The sequence below is a fragment of the Orycteropus afer genome, unplaced genomic scaffold (genome assembly GCF_000298275.1).
Source record: "Orycteropus afer afer isolate SDZICR_OR568_19922 unplaced genomic scaffold, OryAfe1.0 scaffold00276, whole genome shotgun sequence".
Taxonomy (NCBI): domain Eukaryota; kingdom Metazoa; phylum Chordata; class Mammalia; order Tubulidentata; family Orycteropodidae; genus Orycteropus; species Orycteropus afer.
In genome coordinates, this window is record NW_006921863.1 from 4,105,177 (window position 1) to 4,110,997 (window position 5,821).

Below are 5,821 nucleotides of genomic sequence, written 5' to 3' on the forward strand. Positions count from 1 at the left end.
AAAAAAAAAAAAAAAAAAAAAAAATCCAAGTTAAAGAATTCTTTCTTACCTTGTAGCATTTGGTAATGTTAAACATTTTCTTCTTCTTGAAACTGTCTTGTCTTGACATTATTGTCTCTGGCCTCCTTCTTCCTGTTTTTTTTACCAATTCCTCTTTGCTGTCCAACTCTTAAAGGAGCTCTGGTGGCCTAGTGCCTAAGGCATTATACTCCTATCCAGAAGATTGGTGGTTCACACCCACCAGCCACTTGTGGAAGGAAGACTGAGTTATCCACTTCCGTAAAGCTTTACTGCCTCGGAAACTCAAAGGAAGTCGCTATGTGTTGGAATTGACTCAATGGCAGTGGGTTTGGTTTGGTTTTGGTCCAACTCTTAAATGATAGCTTTTCAAAGGGAAAAGCAGGAATGCTACTTTCATCATATATTAGCTGTGTGATGTTAAATCTCTTTGAACCATTGTTTTCTCAGTTGTAAAATGGGGATCGTAATAGTTATATACCTCCAAGGGCAGTTGTTTAAGGATTTAGTAAGTTAGCACATATTGAATGCTTAGAATAGTTCCTGGAATATAAAAATAACTCAATAAATATTCTTCATTGTTACATTATTATTATTGTTATGTAGTTGACCCTCTTCCTACTCCATAGATTATGTAGAGATGTCTCATTCCTGTAGTTCCTATGAAAATTTGTATCTGATGACTCCTTTCAGGCTCACTAAGTACTACCTGGAACTTTTATTTCTTCCCAGAATTTCACTTCTCCTCTGGTGGGAATCTCATTGAATTATGCCAGGATAACTTATTCTTTTTTCAAAAAACTTTTATTGATTATCTATTTCACACCAGGCACTGTTCTTCATGCAGGCAGTAAGGAGGTGAACAAGGAGGTAAAGTCCTTACACTCATAGGTAATAAACAAGTGAAGACACAAATAATGTTCTCTCAGGGAGTGATAACATCTATTTTAAAATATCAAGAGAAGGGACAGAGACTGACTTAGGAACAGAGAGTGACTTAGCAGGAGCGGTGGGCATTGTTTAAGGAAGGGTGATCACCAGTGTCCAGGAAGAGATAACATTTGTTCAGAGAGAAACCCAAAACAGAACCTGGAGGTTAAGGACTCTCCTTCATCTCTTTTTTTCCCATGCTAATAGATCATTAAATTCTGATCTTTTCTTCTTAACTTTCCAGTCAGTCCTCTATTTTCTTTCTGTAGTGCTATTGTTTCAGGCCCTTATTGTCTCTTACCCCTTATTACGAGATTTTCCTAAGTAGTCTGTCTTTACTCTCACAGTGTTGGCCCTCTATATTTTTTTTGGTGTTGAAGGATCTTCTAAAAATTCACAATGAATTAATCCAAACACCAACTGAAAAGTGGTCAAACATACTCTTCTCTTAGAAAGGCATTCTTCTCATAGCAAGGCATGAGAGTGCCCCCTTCTTCTCTTAGCAAGGGATTCTTCCCATAGCAAGACATGCAAAGACCTCTTCTGTTTATATTTCCAGCCTTTTGGCAGTCACCCTCACTCATGTTCCGGGTCCACTTAACTGTAAGCCATCATCATCCAAACTTCCACAGTTATAATTGTCTCCTTGCCTTTTTCTATGATGTTCCTTCTGCTAGAATGTCCTTCAGCAAACAAACCAAATACTCATTAATTTTATAATATTAGAAAAAAAGCAGTTTTATAAATTTGACCTCCTTTATACACTACTAGCATTACTGATCTCTATTGCTTATGTGCTGCTACTGTTTACTTCTCTGCCTCTTTCTCCTAAACTCAAAAATTCTAAGAGAGCAAGAACTCTTACTATGTAGTGCTTTGAACATAGTTCATTGTGGCAGACCTAATCCACTCAGTTCCCATTAAACCCTACAATGAGGGTCTAGCCCAAGACAAAACCAAGGATAAAGTTTTGATTCAGTCCTCCTACTTCCTGGGAACATACTTCCTCCAACAGCTTGTCTCCCACCTCCAGCAATTCTTGACTGCCACCCCATTCCTGTTACATAGAAATCCATCTGCCACACTTCACACAAAGATCTACTACTCTCTTTTGCCTCTTGATAAAAGCCTATTGGTCTGATGGTGCTAATCTTACTCTGTCAGTGACTGTGCTTTCTCACCGAAGATAAGCTAAAAGGAAGATCTGAGATACTATATTTAATTCTTTTGTATGTGCTGAGTACTTGCTGTGTGAAAGGCATTGTGTTTAGAGCTGTAAGCATTACACAAGAAACTAGGTATGGCCAGTTAACAAGGAAAACAAATTCACACAAGTAACTAGGAGAAAAGGCAGATGTGGACAGTGGTTTAGCAGGAATATGCAAATTTAGTGGGAATTTCTTGGGCCACCTTTCTGGAATTCTGTAACAAACAAGAATTCTATTATTTATCCCCATCAGCCAGATCAGTTTAATTCTAACTCCCAACAGCTTCCCTCTGGCTCAGTGAAGGGAAAGTCTCAAGAGTATTTCAAGTACTGTCATTCTTACATTGTTCCAGATCTGCCCAGATCATGATCCCACACAAACCATCTCTAGGAATCTGAGTACAAGAACTTCCTGGACAATCCAGACTCCATTGTCCTTGGAGAAGACTTGAGCATCTGTGAAATGATGCTCTTCCACTGTTAATAGACTGTTAATTATCTGAGCTCAGAACAGAGTGAACTGAAAAGACTTATGCTCTATCAACACAGCACCCAGCTGTTAATTCACAGAACAACCCCAATAACTGGGTACTTTGTTCAGAAATTCTGAGAAGCTCAGAATGTGTTTGACTTCCTCTTCCTCTTCTAGACTCTGACATTTTATGTAAGGGGCCTGGATAAAAGGAAATCTAAGCCTCTCTGCCATGTTCTAGATGTAATAGTCCCTTACAGCCTCTCTAAAATCTACAATTTGGGATGAGTCATATCTGCTATATTAGTAACTGAAGAGAGGGCCCTTCCTAGTAACTGAGAAGGTTTTCCCTTCGTCTTTGTTAAGAAGGTCATTGGTTGGTAATACAACAGATCCCCACCAATCCTCTGATCAGGGTAACACAAATCTGAATTTGAAACCCCTTGCTCCAAATTACTTTAAAGGCATCAATTCCTGGAATTTTTTTTTTTTCTTCCCAATTTTTATGGTGATTTGTGTGAAAGTTTACAGAGCAATTTCATTTTCCATACAGCAGTTCATAACATTTTGTCTCATGACATTAACTATAATTTCCCACAATAAATCAGCTCTTCCCATTTCCTCCCCATAGATAAATCTTCCCTGGGTCCTTCCCTCCCATGCACTTCTGCCCCCTAAGTGGTCTCCCTATGTGTACACTACCCTTCTCTTGTGCCATGATTAATCTCTCCAAGGAGCATATCTGTTGTTGTTGTTGTTATGTGCCGTCAAGTCGGCCCTGACTCATAGAGCATATCTACCTGATGTAAATGTTCAGCCCACAACGCTCTTCTATTTGGCTGGAAGTCATAGAAGTAGTTCAATTTCAGACCTGAAGGGCAGTTAGAAGCCATAGTCTCAGGGATTTCACCAGGCTCTATCAGACCAGCAAACTTTGTCTTTTATATGTATATATATATATATTTAAGTATTTTTCCACATTGTTCTCGCACTCTGTCCAGGATCTCCTATATAGATCCCCCTCTGTGTGGTTGTTGTAGCCGGACACCATCTAGTTCTTCTAGTCTCATGGCCATATTGGCTGAGGATTGCATGGACTATCAGTCCCTAGGACTAATTGTTTCCATGTGTCTTTGGTTTTCTTCATTCTTCTTTGCTCTGGACAAGGAGAAACCCATCATTGCATCTTGATGGCCACTTGCAAACTTTTAAGATCCCAGTTGCTACTCACCAAAGTAGGATGTGGAACAATGTTTTTGTGTAGTATATGATGCCAATTGAGTTTGATGTCCTCTAGGACCATGGTCCTGAGACCACAGGTTCAACTACTTACTCCCTCTGAGTAGCTGGCTGTGTCCAAGAAGTCACTACAACCTTGACCCTTGTCAGCTCTATTACATACCTGGACATTCTTATAGAATGTACAAATATGTTTGTAGAAGTATCATCTGCCAACCATAAACACGGTCATGGGCACACTCTCTCCCATACCTGATCATTCAGCCTGTCCACCCATCTATCCATTCATAGATCAACGTTTGCCATCACTGATAATGCAGTACTGTATGTACAAAAGGGTTCTTCTTTGTTGTCTGTATTTCCCGTGTACCTCTCTATAACTTCTTCTCCCTCAGTGTCACTGTGTGGATCACCCATGTTTGATGTATTTCCCTTCTCTTCACCCACATCAATACTTGTCTCTTCCTATCTAGCAGTACTCCCCCCCCCCATCCCTGGTAACCAACAAAGAAAATTTCCTTCCATATATAAACATTTCCTTGGCTTTTTACAATAATGAACTACTATATTTGTCATTCTGTGATTGATTTATTTCACTCAGCATAATGTCCTCCATGTTTATCCATGTTATGTGGTGTTTTGCACATTCTATGTTATTCTTTAGGGTTGCATGGTATTCCATTGTGTGTATGTACCATAGTTTGGTTATCCATTCTTCTGTTGATGGGTACCTAGGTTCTTTCCATCTTTTTGCTTTTGTAAATAGTGCTGTGATGAACATGGGTATGTTCTTGTGCTGGCTCTCACTTATTTAAGATATATACTTTGTAATGGGATTGCTGGGTCAAATGGTATTTCTAATTTCAACTTTTAAGGAATTGGTGTACTATTTTCCACAGTGGTTGTATCATTTGACAGTCCCACCAGCAGTGTATGAGAGTCCCAATCTCTCCACATCCTTGCCAGCATTTGTTATTTTCTGTTTTGTTGAACTTTGCAATAAGTGCTGGGGCAAGATGGTATCTTGATATTTTGATTTGCATCTCTCTAATGACTAAACATTGTGAACATAGCTTCATGTATTTGTTGGCTACCTGAATATCCTCTTTGGTGAAGTGTCTATTCATGTCTTCTGCCCATTTTTTCATTGAGTTCTTTGTCTTTTTGTTGTTGAGGTGTTGGAGTTTTCTATGAATTTTAAAGATAAGTCATTTGTCAGACATGTCGTTTTCAAATATTTTTCCCCAATTTGTAGGTTCTCTTTTTAACTCTTTTGGAGAAGTCTTTCGAAGAACATTGAAATTTAATTTTTAGAAGATCCCATTCATCTATTTCATCTTCTACTGTTTGTGCATTTTGGGTTATGTTTGATAGTCTATTTATACCATAAATTAGGGCCCCTAAATTTACCCTTAAATTTACCCTTGGGAGCTCTGGTAGCATAGTGCCTAAGGCACTTGACTGCTAACCAGAAGGCTGGCGGTTCAAACCCACCAGCACTCCTTGGAAGGAAGATGGGGCAATCTACTTCTGTAGTGATACTGCCTTGGAAACCCAGGGAGGGGTCACTATGAGTTGGGTCCAACTGGACGGTACCTAACAACAACAAATTTACCCTTATTTTCTCCTTGAGGAACTTTGTAGCTTTAGATTTCACATTTAAGTCTTTGATCCATCTGGAGTTAGTTTTTGTATATGGTGTGAGGTACAGGTCTTGCTTCATTTTTCTGCAAGTGGATATACAGTTTTACCAGCACCATTTTTTTTTTTTGGAGGGCTTTTTTGGACTTTTTATTTTTTTATTATTAGGATTTGGGTGAAGACTTACAAAGTAAATTCACTTTTCATACAGCAGGTCACATATACTTTGTCTCATGTCATTGACCAAAATTTACAATGCAGCAGCTCCCCTCCCACTTCCTCCCCATAGTTACCTCCTCCCAGTGTCCATCCCT